We start from the raw sequence: 21,801 nt of genomic DNA on the forward strand, positions 1-21,801 counted from the left end.
CAGAACCCTTCCTTCTGCTGCATACAAGAAACACACCTCACCCTCAAAGACAGACATTACCTGAGAGTTAAAGGCTGGGAAAAAATTTTTCAATCAAATGGACCCAAGAAACAAGCAGCGGTAGCAATCCTAATATCTAACAAACTGGACTTTAAAATAAAATCAATCAAAAGAGATGAAGGAGGTCATTACATACTAATCACAGTTGAAACCCACCAAGATGAAGTGTCTATCCTGAACATCTATGCCCCAAATACAAAGGCATACACATTCGTTAAAGAAACACTATTAGAACTTAAATCTCATCTAAAGCCCCACACAGTTATAGTGGGAGATTTCAACACACCACTCTCACCATTAGACAGGAATATCAGACAGAAACTCAACAAAGAAGCAAAGGGTCTAATAGAAGTAATGACCCAACTGGGATTAACAGATATCTATAGAACATTTCATCCACATAATAAAGAATATACCTTCTCACCACCACATGGAACCTTCTCAAAAATCGACCACATACTTGGCAACATATCAAACCTCAGCAGCTACAAAAAAATTGGAATAACTCCATGCATCTTATCAGACCATCATGCTTTAAAATTAGAATTCAACAACAACACAAATTGCAGAAAACCTACAAACTCATGGAAATTGAATAATGCTCAACTGCACCATCCCTGGGTCAAAGAGGAAATAAAAAAAGAAATTAAAGACTTCCTCGAATTCAATGAGAATGAAGACACAACATACCCAAAACTATGGAACACTTTGAAAGCAGTGCTACGGGGGAAGTTCATAGCACTAAGTGCTCACATGAAGAAACAGGAGAATAGTTATACTAGAGAATTAACAGCAAAGCTGAAAGCTCCAGAACAAAAAGAAGCAAACTCATATTGTTTGAGGTTACATTGTGAAAGGTGTTATTTCCAATACAGTCCATTTGTCATCTGCTTGTAGGAAGGCTAGTGATTTTTGTGTGCTAAATTGGTAACCTCCTACTTTTCTGAACGTTTTTGTCAACTGTAAGAGTTTTTTGGTGGAGTGTTTAGGGTCACTTATTTATATTATTACATCACCTGCAAATAAAGATATTTGACTCTTTTCCTTCCTATTTGTGTTCCCTTGATCTCCTTCATTTATCTTATTGTTCTAGCAAAGACTTCAAGTACTATCTTACCCAGGTATGAAGAGAGTGGACAACCTTGCCTTGTTCCTGAATTTAGTGATTTGCCTGGAATTTCTCTTCATTTAAGTTGATACTGGTTATTGACATGCTGTAAGTTATCTTTATGATGTTAAGGAATATATAATCTTATCCCTAACTTCTCCAGGGCTTTTAGTATGAATGGCTGTTGGGCTTTGTCAAAGTCCTTATTGCTCCCTGGAATAGTTGTTTGAGAAAAAATGCTGAAAATTTTTAGATGAAGTTCCTGGCAAATAAAAAATATTCAATATTAATTTTCTTTCTTCCCAAGTCATGTCAACATACTAACCTACAATAATTGTTGAGTAAGTTAAATTAATTGTAATGTAATTATCTGGGTTGTGTGACAATTAAAACCAGAATTTCAATTTAGATTGCAAAGTAAAAATATCTAAGACTCATTTCCCTGTAATATAAAGTCTGCCAAGTAGTTTCTGATGTTCTAAGGAAAGATGCATCAAATTTTTATGAATTTTGCTGCATGGCCTTTGGATCCCACATACTGGTTATGGGAGAATGAAACCCTGAACTGGGATGAAAATGTGAGGGTTTTGTTGCCATCACTAATGAACTGATAAAGGCCTCCTAAGGATGCTGAGACCAGAAAAAGCATCAGCAGCTGTTGTGAATGTGGGAGGTGGGGATGGCAGCAAGCATGCTGTGTTCTTTACAGTCCTGCCCTTCCCTATTGGTTCACAACACCCAGCATGTGACAATCCTATTAATGAGAACATTGATCTTCAAGCTCCCAACTACAGTAGAACAGTTATCACTTAAATGTACACTGAGTACCAAAATATTTGATTATCACAGTTATGCTCAATGATTTTGTTTTATTAGTGAAATAAAAACCCACATGCATTTAAAAGATACTTTATATTTTCTGTCATATTCTTTACACAAACTGCCATCAATTAGTGGGTTTTGTGTATCTTTTTTTGCTACTTGTAAGGACACAGTTTATACCCTTGCCCCAAATATTATAGAAATTTTGTTAAGTAATCTGTTTCAGAACTAGGAGTTCTTGCATCCAATAATCAAAACATCACATTGTACCCCATAATTTTATACCAATATTATGTGCCAATCTGAAATATTTTTAAGGCCTGAGGTTTCCTGGTTCAAAAGTTCTTGAACATAACCAGGTTCTCATGCCAGCCAATCCCAGCTAGATGCTCTCCAAACCAGAGCCCTCAGCAACCTCACCTCAAACACCCACATGCACTCCCCAGGCACAGCTCCAAAGTCACCCCAGCCTCTCGCCCCACCTCATGGGCAGTGACCATAGATTTTCCCTCACAAGTGTGCCAGGGCTGCCACCAGAACTGCCATTAAATGCCTGATGAACCTGGAGCTGAATGCCTCTTCTGTCTGCCTGTCCACATAGACACTTCGAGCAGGATGGTGTGACTCTAAGGAACTTTTCTAAATACTTTTTCCACCAGTCTCATGAGGAGAAGGAGCACGCTGAGAAACTAACCAAGCTGGGACACTAAGTATCCAAATCTTCCTGCAGGATTATCAAGAAACCAGACTGTGGTGACTGGAGAGCGAGCTGAATGCAATGGCCTTGAAAAGGAGCTTGTGAGTCAGTCACTGTTGGAACTGTACAAACTGACTACTGACAATAAAAACACCCCCACTTTCGTGACTGTATTGAGAATCACTACCTGACTGAGTAGGTGAAAACCACCATGTAACCAACTTGAGAAAGATGTGAGCTTCTGAAGCTGGCATAGTGGAATATATCTTTGCAAGAATACCCTGGGGCAAGGTGACAATGAGAACTAAGCTGAAATTCCCAAGCCATGTGTGATGTCACCAGTCACCAAGGCAGTACAGGCAGGTTGGGACTATAGTCGCCTTTTCTGTACATTGCTCTAAAACGTCCACTGAAGCTCTTTAATCTGTTCATTCCTTCAAATACAGAAATTTGGTATCCTCCTAAAAATAGCTTTTAAGCTATAACATGTTCTAATGAACCTGTGATAAGATGAGAAGGCTGTACAAGTGATGCTGCTGTGCATGACAGTTATTAGACAAGATGCATCCATTTAAAAGCCATTGGTTAAACACTATATGAGTCAGATATATTTCTGATATATTCAGATTTATTTCAATAAAGTGTGACAGAAAATGGAAAAACTGAATGTCACTTGTTTTTAATTAATTATAGAATTCAAATAGCTAAGGTTTCTATTTTCCCTCTTTACAGCAAAAATAAATGACTCTTTCCAGGCATGGCATTTACATCCTGGAAAGCATTGGTACCACAAGGCGTTTTCTTTTTTTATGTGTATATACGTATGTTCTGCCTGCATGTGTATATTAATGTTTGCCTCTGTGGAGAAGAACACATTCATGTGTGCTCGCTCACACAGAGGCCAGAGATCAATGTCTCATCTTTTCCTTCATTGCTCTCCACGGAATTCATTGAGGCAGCCAGTGTCTCTCACTTGATCTGGCTATCTAGATTGCTGTCAGTCTCTCCGCTTTTTACCTCCTGAGTGCTAGTACAGGGTGACCCAGATGCCCACCTGGCATTTACACGGATGCTGAGTTTCCAAACTCTGGTGCTTGCACATTTGTCCCCTCTATATCATCTCTTCTCAATTGCCAGCCTCTCCTGAACTTAGAATGCAGAATGCCGCCACAGCTAATGAGGCATGCCTGCAGAGAATAATTCTTCTGGGGACATTAGCCCATGCACATCTCAGTCGTTCATGTTAAACATCTACAAATCCTCTGGTTGTTGGAAGGAAAAAAATGATTCTTTGTCTCTGCTCTCGTGTCCTTTTAATCATTCTCTGTCGTGCTTGCATAAGATCTTTTTTCTTTATTTCTCAATGAAAGATCGGATTTAGTGAGGTGGCTTAGCAGACTCCTGGGATAATTTTAGAGTAAAAGTATCTATAATTCATGGGAACAACATGAGACCTGGAGAACGTGACCATGGTGATCTTGCTCAGTTAAAAATCCATCTTATCATGTCCTACTACAGCATCACCTTAGACTGTAACTTCCTAGTGAGGTCTGTGGTTGTTGAGGCTGCTTAAAATGGCAACAGTGAAGTTTCTAGACCTCCGCAGAGATTCTAACTTGAGGTTTATTCACCTGTTGTTTCTCTTTTCTGAAAGTAACAGATCATTTATAAGAGTAAAATTACTTGGAATTGAATCTTAATACTGGGAACTTCCAGGTGTGTATCTATCTGCTTGCAGGGCACTGTCTGAGGTGTGAAGGATGTAGGTGGGAGTAGTATAAGGTCCCTGCTTTCAAAAGCCTTCTACATGACCATCAGATTGTAACACTGAGTTCATTGGTGTTCCGTTGATCATGTGAAATTAATGGGATGTTTCACAAGATTGAACAAGACAGTCTGTTGCCCACAGCCTTGTTAGGGCTGTTTTAAGCATGAAGTGTTCAATGGGTACATTGATTTTATACTCAAACTTCCACTGTTCTCTAGAACAATGCCACACACAGAACCAAGGAAATTATATGGGAAGACAACCCCTTAGAAGTTCTCACACAGATTCAGAGTCAATGGGGCAAGGTTGGAATCCTCCACAGTTTTCTTGATTGCTTATAGATTTAAGAGTGTGTGTGTGTGTGTGTGTGTGTGTGTGTGTGTGTGTGTGTTTAATAAAACACACAAGTTCTTCCCTTCATGGGCCTGTTTGGACTTGGTACAAACTTCCCTCAAATTCTTCCTCAAAACTTTTCCAAAGGAACTGATGAAACCAAACTTGATTCTTCCCTCCACGGGCACTCAAATCACCTGAAGCATTTTCTCAACTCAGCCTCAGTACTAAGGTGTGACCCAGCAGGGCCTGCAAATACTGAGTTTCACTCTTATGCTGCAGCCCAGGTTAAACCTGACTGAGTTCCTAGTGTGATCTTAAATACCTCAATCCCTAGGGTGCAATAAAACAAAATATCCCAATTATATTGCTATGTTTATTTGTCCCTGGTGCTCTTCTTTCTTCCCTTCCTCCTTAATGTGTCTCCTTGTTCCTCTTTCTCAATAAAGGGTTCAATTTAATTACACAATTTTTCTTAAATTTTACAACTAACCCTAAGCTCTCAGACCATTTAGATCAGTGGTTCTCAACCTTCCTAATGCTTCAGTCCTTTAATATTGTTCCTCACATTGTGGTGACCCACAAGCATAACATTATTTTTGTTGTTCCTTCGTTACTGTTATGAATCATAATGTAAATACCTAATATGCAGGATATCTGATATGTGACCATATGAAAGGATTATGTAACCCCCAGGGGTCACAACACACAAATTGAGAACCTCTGACTTAAACAAAAAAGGAAAAGTTATTCAATAATAATTTTTAAATATCTTGTCCCTTGATGTGATTAATTGTGTTAATTGTGGCTATAATGAAAGTAATCTCTGAAGTAAAATATCTAGATGCAGTGAATGACAATAATGATAAAAAACAAATAAACTTTGTATTGCATTTGCCTTGTTGACTATGAAGAACAGTTCCCTGTAACACAGAAGCACAACAAGAAATCTACAGAATTTCTATGGGAAAAGGAGAATGTTGTCTAAGACATGTTCCTTATGCCTGCTGAGACACGTGGATTCACCACCAGAAAGACATCTGTTGGGAAGCTGATGGGAGATGGAAGAGTGCATAGCAAGTCCTCCTCAGGAAGCAGGAAGGACACCTGCTCTTTTCTGTGAGGTGGGGGCTAGCTTCCCAACGCTGATCCTAGGGAAACCATGGCTGAGAATCTCAACAATTTTACTGTAGGCCTGTTTGAAACAATGTGGAGAAGTTAGATGACTGTTCTCATCAGAATTTGCACTATTATATCTGGATGTGTTTAATGAATAGATCACAGGAATCAAATCATGGGGACTAGAAATTTATCTAGCAGAAGAAGCACTCCATATACGTAAATTTCTGACATTTCATTATGTTGTCAATCACATCTCTTTCTTCCCTCCCCCTGTCCTCTCTCCCTCCCTCCCTCCTTCCCTCCCTCATTCCCTTCCTCCCTCCCTCCCCCCTCTCTCTGTTATGAGCATCATGCTAGTCAGGGCAAATAAGGACTCAGCAGAATCAAACCACTACACATGACTGCTACATATCAAAATAAGATAACCTCGGCAACAGTTTTAATAACTTCTTCAGCTTCTCTCTCTTGACAGAGTCCTTTGAGAACATAATTCATTGATTCCATCTGGTTTTATGCCGTTGGTTCTGCTTGAGTGTTTATTTGTTGGAGACAGGTGTAAATACAGCTAAGTTACAATCTAGAAGATGCAAAGTAAGGTTATAAACCTGTGGTTTAATTCTCCTTTTCCAGATGCCACTGCAGCCTTAGACATTCACACAAGACAAATCTGCCAGGCTAATGAGCTGAGAGGAAAACAACGAAACTTCAAGTGTAGCTAAGAAATCTGACCCAGTCTTTCTCAATGGCAAAGAGAAGTTGCTTAACACTTTTTCTGTTTTTTCCTCTCTCTTCTTAATGAAGGGAATTAGGATTATGTCTGACAAAAATGCCAAAACGTAAAGGGTTTGTCCTAAGCAACGATGACAGAAGCTCACCTCATTTTCTTTCTCTACCCAGCTTTGCTTTCATCATCCACAGGCTTCAAGCTTAACCACCACACCATATCCTTTCCAAGGTAAGAATAAAACAATAAGGAAAAACACTTACATCTTAACTTTACATCCCTAACAGAAGAGGGAAAAAAAGGGTGAAATCACTCTCATTTCCCAAGGTGTATGGAAATTTTCTGCTCCAATCAGAAAATGTATCATTTCTGAATTATCAGTTTGCCCATTGTTCTTTTAAATTAATGGGTTTAAAATATTATTTTAAACTATTAATCATGAAAAGAACTTTGTAGTGTAGAGGAAATCATCTGTTCACACATTTAAAAGATACATATAGTTAAGGCCAGGAAAAAAATATGTGTATTCTGTGCAATGGCCCAATGTAATAGTTGTGACTTTTACACAACTACCTTGACAATTATCAAAATCTGTCAGGTGGATCATGATAATGCAGATTAAAAGCAACATTTGCAGTCATGTTAGAGCTTCTGTGATTTAATAACTATTCATTAGGGGCAGGTCTGCGAAGCTTTGCTATAGGTATTATGGTTTTACTCTTACATGTTCTGTACATCTCCCATCAGTAAATAATTTTGATGTTTTTGTTTAACTGATATCTCAGGAAGAAAAAAATCTAAAAGTATCAAGGTGAGAGAATGCAAATGAAATTTTACCTTCATTTCGGTGCTATGTAGTAGGCCTTAGATTTAGATCCAAATAGATGTGGGTTCATACTCAATCTCTGTCACTGCCAGTGTGGTGTTGGAAAAATATCTTAATTCCCAAGAGCCTCAGTTGAAAATATAAATAGTTTGAAGATTGATGCAAGTAGCTTTACTTAGATAACTATATTACAAGCCTCAAAATAAATCCTCACATAATAATATCCCCCTCCTCCTAGTCCATGTCTATTCCCTATTTCCAGGCCCAAAGGACTTTTACCTTTAAACATAAGGGCATTTCCCTGCCTTCTCTAAATGCATTTGGCAGAAAAAAGGTCCTGGATAAATATGAGCTCCTTGTCTAACCTCCATGTGTCTCTCTATACTATAGACATTCACCCAAGCACAGGTTCTCTGAGTGTTACCTGTATCCAACCACACAGCAACTTTGAAGCACGCAAGAGCAGCAATGCAGTCTTAAGTAAATAGTGGAGCTCCCACTGCAAAACAAATTAAAATTTTCCATTTATGGAACAAATGGACACAAAAGAGTATCAATGCAAATATGCATATTGGGGAGAAGAGTGTGGAATTGTTAAAGCAAAATTGTTTACTGGTTAAACATCCTATTTACCCTAAACTAGAGCCATCATTGTGGGTGAAGCTATGATTCACAAAAAAAAATGTTCCTTAAGTTTTCAAAGGCTGAGTATGACTGAATTTGTGTCAGAATTTCTGCAACAATAAAGCTAAGATTATTAGCAGAGAAGGAATTAATTTTACATCTCTTAGTCATAAAATTTATATGCTGTATTACCCATAAAGTTAAGTCTCAGAGCCTCAAGGATTCCACTTTATTTGGGCTATTTTTCAGTGGATATGTGAATAAGAGTCTATTTTAAGATACCCCATCGTAATAACATTGTAAAAGTAATAATACTTTTAAAAATATTAAAACAGCGTACTTTCATTCATCATAAATCCCCTTCCTATGATTCCTCATCCATTAAACGAGTAATGTTCATGACTCCAGGGTATTGTTGGATATTTTCTGGAACAAATAAGTCATTATTCAACTTTCAGCCCCAAACTAAATTATTCCTGACTTCACAACTAGATGAAAGTCTTGGGATCTAAATATTTCTGGGAGGAATATGTTTTCAAAATTTCTTCATTTTGTATTGCAGAAGCAAACTAAGATGTGAGAGATTGCTATCTATTTCCAGCATAAGTGCATATGTAGAAATGAGGATTTGTTACTATTTTGAATTTTTATTGGTAATCAAGCATGTATTACATAGGCTGTTTTAACCATATTTTAACTATTCTTACGTGCATAGCTCAGTGGTATTAGGTAGGCCATATCATTGTGTAATTACCACCATCATCATTTATTTCTAAAACTCATCAACCCTTCCAGACTCTATCTCCACATCTCCTTTCAGATACTTCCTGGCTTCATGAATTAAATTTTTCTATTTTTATATATTAGTTCTTTCTTTGAGAAATTTTTACAATGTATTTTGGCCAAATTTACCATCTCTCCCAACTCCTCATAGATTTACTTTTTTTCCACTCATCCAACTTTTTGTTCTCTCCCTCCTTTTTCTTAACCCATCAAATACAGCTCTTGTTGCACATACATTCTTGAATGTGTAGCCTTTAGTAGAAGATGGTCTACCAATCAGGGCCCATGCCCTTAAAGCAAACCAAATCTGTCTCTCTCAGCAGCTATCAACTGCCAATAGCTAGCGGTGGGATTTGTATCCACCTGCCCTGCTCCACGCTGAGATTTTGTCTGGCTTGAACTTGGAAGGTCTTGTGAATGAATGTGGTCCTAGTTGTTGTGAATTTATATATACAACTCCCTTGCTGTGTCTGGGGAAAATAAATGCTTCTCTGTATTTATTCACAACATCTAGCTCTTACACTCTTTCCATCTCTCTTCTGCAATGATCCCTGAGTCTTAGGAGAAAGGATTGTGACATGGGTGTCCAATTTAGTGATGAGCGTTTCAAGGTCTGTTACGCTCTAAACCATTATCAGTTATGGTTCTCTGTGTTAATCATAATTTACTGCATAAAGGAACTTCTCTAAGAAAGACTGAAAAATATGCTAATCTGTATGTAGAATGATAAGTCATTAGGTGTCAGTTTAATTATGCCCATTCAGTAGAGTAATAGTAGTAGGTTCTCCCCTGGAGTTTGTGGCATGTCTAACCACAGGCACTTGGTCCCAATATCATTGTCAAGTCTGTGTTTCAATCTGTGGAATAGGCATTGAATTCAATAAGAAAGTGACTGGTTGCACCCATGATGTTTGTGCCACTATTGTATCAATGGGAATGTCTGGCCAGCCCAGTATTTTGCACCCTGCAGGATTCTTATCTGGATGAATGATTATTACTTTTTCTCTACTGGTAGTTCATAGCAATTCCAAGCAGTATGAAAGCTAGCCAGCAGGGATGAGATTTTCAGGGAGGTATCAGGTTCACTTAAGTATGAGGTTTCTTCAGCAATAGGATTGTAAAGTCAAGCTCTGGAGGGCAACCAACCAAAGCACTTGGAGATGACTCTTATCCACAAGAAAATAGAGGGAAACAAAGTCCTCTGTGTAAAAAGGGCTTTAAAGAGCTCACAGGATATTAATTTGGGAAAACACTTCCTGAATCACTGAGATAGAACCTGATGTTTCCACCACTCTGGACAAAAATGAAAGAAGAGAGTATAGAACAGAAAGAGGTGAGAAGTTAAAGAGAATACATTCCTTTCCCATTTGGAGCTACAGCAGAGAATGACTCAAATGCTCTGCACCCTTTGTTCTCAGCTTAGTGCAGGAGACTCAACAATAGACACTTAGGCAGAGACAGCACTGGCCATTCCCCACACCTCCATGTGCATGACATATACAGAGATGCAAAGCATTTGAGAGACAGGAGATAAGATGCTTAGCAGAGATCTGAGAGTCAAGAACAACTTACCTTCTAGAAGACTAAAGATTTGGAGAGGAAAGCAGTGAGATGGAAGACAGAATTTTTATTGAGTCCCAGAAATGCTGTCATTAAAATGGATACCAGACTGCTACATCCCAACCCCAGATTCAATGACAGCCCATATGAGGAACATTTTCCATCTTCCATAAATCAGAGTGCTATGCAAACATTGGCAATGTCAAGGCACCATTTTAAAAAATAAGTGTTTTATACAGTGAAGAAGGTAAAGTAATACTGAATTGAATACACCATAATTGACACTGATTTGGTACCTGTTACTGAGTGGAAATCAATACTATGGAGTTAGGTAAATCGTGTATTAATTTTATGCACATTTTAATTATACCATTCTCTAGTCTTTAAAGGGTCTATCAAAAGGTCCTCAACTTTAACTGTATGAATCGGAAATTGAGGTCACTATCATTCTACACACTTTGCAAGATTATAAGACATGTCAGAATTTTCAAAAATGAAAGTTTTTAATGAATTCTATCAAATACTATCAAGTGTTGATGTGTGTATTGATTTAAGTGTCTGTGTGTGTTGTGTTTCAGCACTTAAAATAATATTCATTATATCTCATTCAAAAGATATCAAAGGAATGAGTCTGGAGAGGCTGTTATCAGCATAACACCTGTGCTTGCAAAGTTATAGAGTAGTCTGGAATTTTTAATTGAATATCACAAGAGCTTCAAATAGAGAACCCTTAAAAGAAGTAAATGTGTCAAATCATAACACACCTATTGTAAATCAACATTATTGGTCTAAAATAAGTATTTTTTAACTCAGTAGAATTCAGTACTCACATTCTCAAAGGCAACCTAAAAACTAGAGTCATTGGAAACATGCTTTACTGAGTCTGCCCCATGCTTCACTGGCCCTGGGATGGATGGTCCTGCAGCAGGAGAGCTGGTCCTACACCTCATGGGAAAGCTTAACCCTTAAGCCCTGCACTCAGGAGAGATGGTCCCACTCCTCAGCATAGGCATCCACCTCATTGGAAAGTACACTAGAACAGATGCTGTCGTCAGGGACTCAAATAGTCCAGGCTTGGGGGCATGAGAGCAACAGAAATAACCCTGTCCTACCCCCTTCTCTGCCATACAGTGGAATGGGTAAGAGAAAGATGCCCTTCCCCCTCTTCCCCTTGCTACCTGTGGCAGGAGAAAGAACTGGCTTCAGGATCACTAGAGTGAGAGAACTAGCCCTGCTCTAAACTAGTTACAACACACGGGAGAGTGGGGTCTGCACCCTGCCTGGGCAAAAGAGTAGAGCTGGCCCTGGCATATGAATGAGGGGAACCCAGAGTAATTGTCCTGCTCCTTGCTGTAGGCTGCATTGGGTAAGCTAGCTAAGGCAAGTCTGGAGAGCTAGACCAGGCAATATCAATGAAGGAAAATGAGCAGTTGACCAAGTCAGCTACCACCCAGGTCCAGAAACAGAGCTACAATTTTGCCACCCCAACATCCACTAACCCTATGAACTGTTGGATCATGTGAAGGACCTACAGATCTAAAATAGCAAGATATTCAAGAGGAGCCCCAGTGAGAGCTGATTATTGGTTGTATAGCAAAGACCAGATACCTTGAGCCCGACCAATGATTCACAGCAATGTGTAGGTAAAAATGAACAGACTAAAGAGTAAACTGTGTATCTCAACAGGCCACACTACAGCTTCCAAGACAACAAGAAAAGATTCTTCTTCTTCTTCTTCTTCTTCTTCTTCTTCTTCTTCTTCTTCTTCTTCTTCTTCTTCTTCTTCTTCTTCTTCTTCTTCTCCTCCTCCTCCTCCTCCTCCTCCTCCTTCTCCTCCTCCTCCTTCTCCTCCTCCTCCTCCTTCTTCTTCTTCTCCTCCTCCTCCTCCTTCTCCTCCTCCCCCTCCTCCTCCTCCTCCTTCTCCTCCTCCCCTTCCTCCTCCTCCTCCTCCTCCCCCTCCTCCTCCTCCTTCTCCTCCTCCTCCTCCTCCTCCTCCTTCTTCTTCTTCTGTTTTGTCTTTTTGTTTTGTTTGGATTTTGACTTTTATCGTCAATTTGGTTTTGATTGGAGAGGGGAGTTGCAAGGGCAGAGGGCAGATGCCAGGGGAGAGGGAAATGGGTGGGAATGGAATGCATGATGTGAAATCCACAAAGAATATATAAAAGTAAAAAAAATAGAAAATAAAATCTACTTTCTTCAGTTGAGCTGCTCTAGAAACTAACAACAAGGTTTATCAGAGAAGAATCCCAACAAGGCCAGTCAGAAATCAGTAAGGGAGATAGGAGATTAATACAGGGTAAGATAATAATGCAGATGATCGTGGTGGTTAACTGAGGCTCAATGTCTGGAAGTCTCTCAGGGTCCCTCTTCCGATGCATAAATAATGAGGAAGTAATTTATTCTCTGATGGCTGAGGCATACTCATAGGAGCATTAATACCTCAGTCATTCACACATGTCTCGCTGTATCAGGCTTTCTTTTGGGGGGGCACCAACCAGCTCCCAAATCAAGACACAGAGACTTCGTATTAGTTATGAATGTTCAGCCTAGATTAGGCTAATTTATGGCTAGCTGACTATCTCTTTTATCTTAAATTAACCTATTCTCTTTACCTGGCTTTTGTCTCAAAATGTTTTTATCTTTCTTCCTTTTGTATATTTTACTTTCACTACTACTCCTGTCTGGTTGGCTGACAGCTGCCTAGTTGACCCCAGATGTCTCTCTTTTTCTCCTTGTTATCTTCATCCTTCAGTTTTCCCTTATTGAACATAGATTTCACCTCCTATTTATTCTCTCTGCCTGCATGCCCTGCCTAGGCCTCTACTGCCTAGCTATTGGACATTCAGCTTTTTATTAGGCCAATCAGGTATCTTAGGCAGGCAAGGTGAAACAGCAACACATCTTTTAACAAATTACATAATTACATAATTAAATGTAGCAAAAAAACAAATATAGCACATCCTTGCATTGTTAAACAAATGTAGCACATTGTTACATAGTTAAAATAATATTCCAGTGCATAGGCATTGCCTGGGAACTGCACAGAGCTTCCAATCCCGGCAGGACCCAAGCACCTCAGATTCCAGGTCTTCTCTTCCACTAACGAGACCAGGAAACCAGCAGATCCAGGAGACCAGGGGACCAGGTGGGAGGCTAACAACCCCAGATTCCTGGTCTTCTTCTCCACCCATAGGACCAGAATGAGGACAAGGAATATAAGAACTACCAGGTTATTGGACTTGCTAGCACTCACTGAAAGGGAACTCTGGTCCTCTAACCACCAGACAAGTAAGGGGCTCTTTCTGTACCCACTAGAATAAGAGATGGGAAAGAGAAAATAGAAAAAAACTCAGCAACAGAAAAACAATTATGACACCACCAGATTCTAGAGACTCCACACCAGCAAGACTGCAACATTCCAATGCAAATGAAGCAGAAGAGAATGACCTTAAAACCACCTTCATGAAAATGATAGAGGCACTAAAAGAGGATATAGGAAAATCCCTCAAAGAAACGGATGAAAAAAATGACCCAAAAATGCAAGAAATGGAAGAAAAAACAAACCAAAAAATGGAAGAAAGAGCAAACCAAAAAAATGCAAGAAATGGAAGAAAGAGCAAACCAAAAAATGCAAGAAATGGAAGAAAGAACAAACCAAAAAATTCATAAAATGCAACAAATGGACTAAAAGATAAACAAAAAATTGCAAGAAATAATACAAACAATGCAAGGGTTGAAAACTGAAATAGAGACAATAAAAAAACCACAATCTGAAGAAAGGCTGGAAATAGAAAACCTGGGCAAACAGTCAGGTGCTACTGATACAAGCATTACCAACAGAATACAAGAGATGGAAGAGAAGATCTCAGGTGTTGAAGATACACTAGGAGAAATGGATTTATCAACCAAATAAAATCTTAAGTCCAGCAAATCCTTAACAGAAACCATCCAGAAAATATGGGACACCATGAACAGACCAAACCTAAGAATAATAGGTATAGAAGAAGGTGAAGAAAACCTTAAAGGGGCAGAAAACATATTCAGCAAAATCATAGAAGAAAACTTTCCCAACCTTAAGAAAGACATGCCAATGAAGGTACAAGAAGCTTATAGAACACCAAATAGAGTGAATAACAAAAAAAAGTCCCCTCACCACATAATAATCAAGACACCAAATATACAGAATAAAGAAAGAATATTAAGAGCAGCTAAGGAAAAAGGCCAAGTAACATATAAAGGCAAACCAAACAGAATTACACCTGATTTCTCCATGGAAACTCTGAAAGCCAGAAGGTCCTGGATAGATATTCTACCAACACTAAGAGACCATGGATGCCAGCCCAGACTACTATACCCGGCAATGCTCTCAATAATTATAGATGGAGAAAACAAGATATTCCATGACAAAACCAGACTCAAGCAATATGTATCCACTAACCCAGCCCTATAGAAAGTTTTGGAAGGAAATCTCCAACCCAAGGAAGTTAACTGCAACCAGAAAAACATAGGCATTAGAGAATCCCACACTACCAACAGCCAAAAGAACAAAGGGGTGAAACTTCACACATAATTCCACCAAGAACAACCATTCTAAATCAAAGAAGGATGAGCAATCAATGGTCATTAATATCCCTCAACATTAATGGCCTTAACTCACCTATAAAAAGACACAGGCTAGCAGAATGGATTCGAAGACAGAAGCCATCCTTCTGCTGCATACAAGAAACAGACCTCACCCTCAAAGACAGACATTACCTGAGAGTTAAAGGTTGAGAAAAAATATTCAAATCAAATGGACCCAAGAAACAAGCAGGGGTAGCAATCCTAATATCTAACAAACTGGACTTTAAAATAAAATCAATCAAAAGAGATGAAAGAGCTCATTACATATTCATCACAGGTGAAATCTACCAAGATGAAGCGTCTATTCTGAACATCTATGCCCCAAATACAAAGGCATCCACGTTCGTAAATCACATATAAAGCCCCACACACTCATAATGGGAGATTTCAAGACAACACTCTCACCACTAGACAGGAATACAAGACAGAAACTCAACAAAGAAGCAAAGGGTCTAATAGAAGTAATGACCCAACTGGGATTAACAGATATCTATAGAACATTTCATCCACATAAAAAAGAATATACCTATTTCTCAACACCACATAGAACCTTCTCAAAAAGCAACAACATACTTGGCAACATATCCAACCTCAGCAGCATCAAAAAAATTGGAATAACTCCATGTATCTTATCAGACCACCATGCTTTAAAATTAGAATTCAACAACAACACAAATTGCAAAAAACCTACAAACTCATGGAAATTGAATAATGCACAACTGCACCATTCCTGGGTCCAAGAAGAAATAAAAAAAGAAATTAAAGACTTCCTAGAATTCAATGACAATGAAGACACAAAGTACTCAAACCTATGGGACACTTTGAAAGCAGTGCTACGGGGGAAGTTCATAGCAGTAGGTGCCCACATGAAGAAACTGGAGAATAGTTACATTAGAAAATTAACAGCACAGCTGAAAGCTCTAGAACACAAAGAAGCGAAATCCCCAAGGAGGAGTAGATGCCAGGAAATAATCAAATTGAGGGCTGAAATCAATAAATTAGAAACTAGGAAAACAATACAAAGAATCAATGCAACGAAGAGTTGGTTCTCTGAGAAAATCAACAAGATAGAAAGAAACCTTTGTCCAAACAATGGAGTGTGAACATGCAAATGAAGACAATAAGAAATGAAAAGGGGGACATATCAACAGACTCTGAGGAAATTCAAAGAATCATTAGGTCATACTTTGAAAACCTGTACTCCAAAAAATTTGAAAATTTAAAGGAAATGGATGACTTCCTGTATAGCTATCACTTGCCAAAATTAAATAAAGAACAGATAAGCAATTTAAATAAACCTATAACCACTATGGAAATAGAAAGAGTCATCAAAAGTCTCCCAACCAAAAAAAACCCAGGTCCAGAAGGCCTCAGTGCAAAATTCTACCAGAAATTCAAAGAACAGCTTATACCAATTCTTCTCAAAGTATTGCACGCAATAGAAGCATAAGGGTCTTTGCCAAACTCTTTCTACGAGGTTTCAATAACCTTGATCCCCAAGCCACACAAAGACACAACTAAGAAAGAGAACTTCAGACCAATATCCCTCATGAACATTGATGCAAAAATACTCAATAAAATACTGGCAAATCGGATCCAAGAACACATCAAAACAATCATTCACCACGATCAAGTAGGTTTCATCCCAGTGATGCAGGGATAGTTCAACATAGGAAAATCTGTCAACGTAATCCACCATATAAACAAGCTGAGAAACAAACATCACATGATCATCTCACTAGACGCTGAAAAAGCCTGTGACAAAATCCTTCATGATAAAGGTCTTGGAGAGATCTGGGATAACAGGAATATCCCTAAACATAATAAAAGCTATATACAGCAAACCAACAGCCAACATCAAACTAAACAGACAGAAACTCAATGCAGTTCCTCTAAAATCACGAACAAGATAAGGCTTTCCACTCTCTCCATACCTTTTCAACATTGTACTTGAAGTTCTAGCCAGAGCCATACAACAACAAAGGGGATCAAGGGGATACAAATTGGGAAGGAAGATGTCAAACTTTCACTATTTGCAGGTGATATAATAGTTTATATAAATGACCCAAAGAACTCTACCAGGGAACTCTTGTAGCTGATTAACACCTTCAACAAAGTGGCAGGATACAAGATCAACTCAAGAAAATCAGTAGCCCTAATATATACAGATGATAAAATGACTGAGAAAGAAATCAGAGAAATATCACCTTTTGCAACTGCCACAAACAACATAAAATACCTTGGGGTAATGGTAACCAAACAAGTGAAAGACCTGTATCACAAGAACTTTAAGTCTTTAAAGAAAGAAATTAAAGAAGCCCTCAGATAATAGAAAGTTCTCCCATGCTCTTGGATAGGTAAGATCAATGTAGGAAAAATGACAATCCTGCTAAAAGCAATCTACAGATTCAATGCAATCCCCATTAAAATATCAGCACAATTATTCACAGTAGTTGAAAGAACAATAATCAATTTTGTAAGGAAAAACAAAAGACCCAGGATAGCCAAAACAACCCTGTTCAACATGGCAATGTCTGGAGGCATCACCATCCCTAACTTCAAGCTCTATTATAGAGCTATTGTCCTGAAAACAGCTTGGTATTAGCACAAAAATAGACAGGTAGACCAATGGAATCAAATTGAAAACCCTGATTTTAACCCAACATGTATGAACATCTGATCTTTGACAAATAAGCTAAAATATACAATGGAAAAAAGAAAGCATCTTCAACAAATGGTACTGGCATAACTGGAGGCTGGCATGTAGAAGAATGCGGACTGATCCATGTTTATCGCCATACACAAAACTTAAGTCCAAATGGATCAAAGATCTCAACATAAATCCAGCCACACGGAACCTCTTAGAAGAGAAAGTGGGTGGTACCCTTGAACAAATTGGTACAGGAGACAGCTTCCTGAACATAACACCAGTAGCTCAGACAGTGAGATCAACAATTAATAAGCAGGGTCTCCGGAAACTTGGAAGCTTCTGTAAGGCAAAGGACACAGTCAGCAAGACAAATAGGCAGCTCATAGAATGGGAAAAAATATTCACTAATCCCACATCTGACAGAGGGCTGATCTCCAAAATTTACAAAGAAATCAAGAAGCAAGTCTCCAAAACAACAAAGAATCCAATTAAAAATTGGGCTGCAGAATTAAATAGAGAATTTTCAATAGAGGAGTCTAAAATGGCTGAGAGGCACTTGAGAAAGTGCTCAACATCCTTAGCCATCAGGGAAATGCAAATCAAAAGTACTCTGAGATATCATCTCACTCTGGTCAGAATGGCTAAAATCAAAACACCAACCACAATTTATGTTGGAGAGGATGTGGTAAAAGGGGAACACTCCTCCATTGCTGGTGGGAGTACCAACTTGTTCAGCCACAACATTTGGAAATATGGCAATAAACATGGATCAGTCTGCATTCTTCTACATGCCAGCCTCCAGTTATGCCAGCACCATTTGTTGAACATGCTTTTTTTCCATTGTATATTTTTAGCTTAGAAAAATGCGGATAAACGTACCACAAGACACAGCAACTCCACTCTTAGGCATATATCCAAAAGATGCCCATTCATACAACAAGAATGTCTGTTCCACTATGTTCATAGCAGCATTATTTGTAATATCCAGAACTTGGAAGCAAGCTACAAGCCCCTCAACCAAAGAGTAGATAGAGAAAATGTGGTATATTATACAATGGAGTACTATTCAGCAGAAAAAAACAATGGAATCCTGAGATTTGCAGGCAATTGGATGGCACTAGAAGAAACCATCCTGAGTGAAGTAGCACAGTCACAAAAAGAGAAACATGGCATGTACTCTCTCATATATGGATTTTAGACATAGATCTGGGGAGTGCCAGCCTACAATCCCATGGCCAGATAATCTGGGAAACAGAACCTTCATTCAGTGGCTGATAGAAGCAAGCAAAGGTAGACTCCCATGGCTAAGCACTGAGCTGAACTCAAGAAATCCAGTGACAGAGAGGGAGGACTGATGACCAAAGGGGTTAAGACTGGGCTGGTTTAACCCCCAGAATCAGCTGACCTGATAAGGGTTAGCTCTTGAATCCCAGACTGATGCCTGGGAATCCAGCATGCATCTGATCAAGACCCCCTGAATGTGGGTGTTAGTAAGGAGGCCTAGGTAATCTATTGAGCCTTGGGTAGTAGTAGATCAGTATTTACCCGGGTATACAAATGGACTTTGGACTCCCATCCAACAATTAGAGATGCACTCTCACCCTGAACTCTTGGAGGAGGGTCTAGGCCCTGCCCTGGATGAAATGACAAACTACGGACACCCCCATGGAGGGCCTCACCCTCCCTGGGGAAATGAGGGGATATTTGGGGTGTTGGTGAGAGGGCACACAGGGAGGGAAACAGAGAGGGACCTGGAATTGACATGTGAAGCAACCTTGTTTCTAATTTTAATTTAAATTTAAAAACAAAAATGTATTTTAAAAAGTCAAATTCATTAAAGAAAAATGAGACTGTGGTTACCAAAAGTTGACAAATGGGGCATGAGGTATTGGCCAAATTATACAAGATTCCATAATGTAAGATGAATAATACAAGGAGAACCAATGTACAGTATGCATTGCACATTTGGAAACTTGCTGAAAGTGTAGATCATATGTGTTCTCATCACTAAGAAATAATAGCGGTTGATTGTGGTAATCAGTCCCCAATGTATATTTACATCAATGCACCATAATTTGTACCTTAAAATACGTTTAGTTTTTATTTGTCAATCAATACAGAGAAAGAAAATAGAAGAGAAAGACAGGCAGAAATGAACAGGAAATAGCCCACTTAACTGGCATTAGGGGAAGGGAGCTTCACCTGGTAGGAATCTATAATTGCTGTTCTCATCTCCAAGCGGGAGATTTGATCTCTGGTAGAAAGAGATTCTGATTTTTAATATTGATGTTCGACTTGATGAGATCTGGAATTAGCTAGGAGACCCATCTCTCTGCATCACTGTTAGGGCATTTCCAGAAAGGATTGACTGAGGGATAATTGCTCTCACTACAACCAGGTGGCACCTATCAACAATAGACTAGATTTCAGGATGTGAGAGGAAATAATAGCACTGTCTTCACCCCTTCCTGTACAAGTACACACATCACTGCTGCTGCCATCATCAGCTGCCATCAAACTCAAGCTTTTTCAGCTTTCCAATATGAACAGAATAGTAACAGTACTCCAGGACACTTACAGGACTGCAGCTCCAAATCAGGACTGCTGACACATCCATTTTCATGGGCCAAGAACTATACAGTCTATACAGCATGCACATGACTATTGTTGTTCTACCTGGATACTATATTGTAAATCACTCATACAAATTATGCACACACACACAGCCACACACACACAGCCACAGACAGAAGACAGACAGACAGACACACACACACACACACACACACACACACACACACACACACACACACCTGGAAGGATTAAAGAGATTAAGGACTTGAAAGATACAGAATTGGTGGCTCCCACATCTTCCTTTAACTCTAGTATTTGTTCTATGGGGAATATGGATGAATTACGGAGAAGGAGAGTGCTCTCTTAAGTTTAGCCAAGTAGTGATTCCGGCTGCAACTGCACTATATGTGGGTTTCCTTCACAAGCTGGTTACCTCTTTTGGTATCTGTTATGCAGCTATTGGTCTTTCTAGTGATTCTCCTCATATATTTACATTATAGTCATCAGCAGCAATTTTCTATCTGGCTAAACCATGAATTCATATTTACTGTTCTACCTCAAGGCTATATTAATTCCCCCTTCTTGTGTCTACAGGTATCTTGATCACCTGCCTCTCTCACATAGTATCACACTGGTCCATTACATTGACAACATATGTTGAATAAACCAAGTGATCCAAAGATAGGAACACCTTTGAACTTGTTAGTAAAGAATGTATGCACTAGAAGATGGGAGAAAAAAGCTAACCAAAATAGAAGGATTTTTCTAGAAGTCTAGTGGTATGAGGCATGCAAAGATATTCTTTCTAAAATGAAAGATAGTTGTTGTACATAGCCTGTCCTACCACCAAAGCACAATGCTTTGTGGGTCTATGTGTATTTTGGAAGAGTCATAGACCTCACTGTGTTATTGTGGTACACATACCAAGTCACCTGTGAAGCTAGTTTTGAGTTGACACATAGCACGAGAAGGCTCAGGAATTGGGTTGGGCTGTTATACAGGCTGTTCTAACGCTTGAGTGATATGATCCAGAAATATCCAATGGTACATTAAGTGTCAGCAACAGATGGGGATGGTGTGTGATATGTTTGTCAGGATCACATAAGTCAGTCACAGCAGACAAACTTAAGCATCTGTAGCAAGGCCTCTCCATCACATACAGATAACCACTCTACCTTCTAGAGGTAGCCCTTGGCCTGCTACTGAGCATCTGTGAAAACTGAATGCTTGACAAGTTCCCATGTGAGTTGAGATCCTCTCATCAGATGGGTTTAATCTGACTGACTAAGCCATAAATTTGGACACTCACTACAGTGATCTCTCATCGGTTGCAAATGGTATATACCTGATTGACCCAAGTAGATTCCCCAAAGGAACAAATAAATCATATGAAGTACACCAAATGTTATGTGCCCTATGCCAGCTAAAATGCCTTCTAGATTCCCGATGGTCTCATTGGTAAGCTAGTGACTGGTTGATGGAGGTCTGATCTACACACGATTCTGCAGACTTCTCATGTACCACCTG

Source organism: Mesocricetus auratus, unplaced genomic scaffold, assembly GCF_017639785.1.
Source record: "Mesocricetus auratus isolate SY011 unplaced genomic scaffold, BCM_Maur_2.0 Super-Scaffold_6730, whole genome shotgun sequence".
In the NCBI taxonomy this organism is placed as follows: domain Eukaryota; kingdom Metazoa; phylum Chordata; class Mammalia; order Rodentia; family Cricetidae; genus Mesocricetus; species Mesocricetus auratus.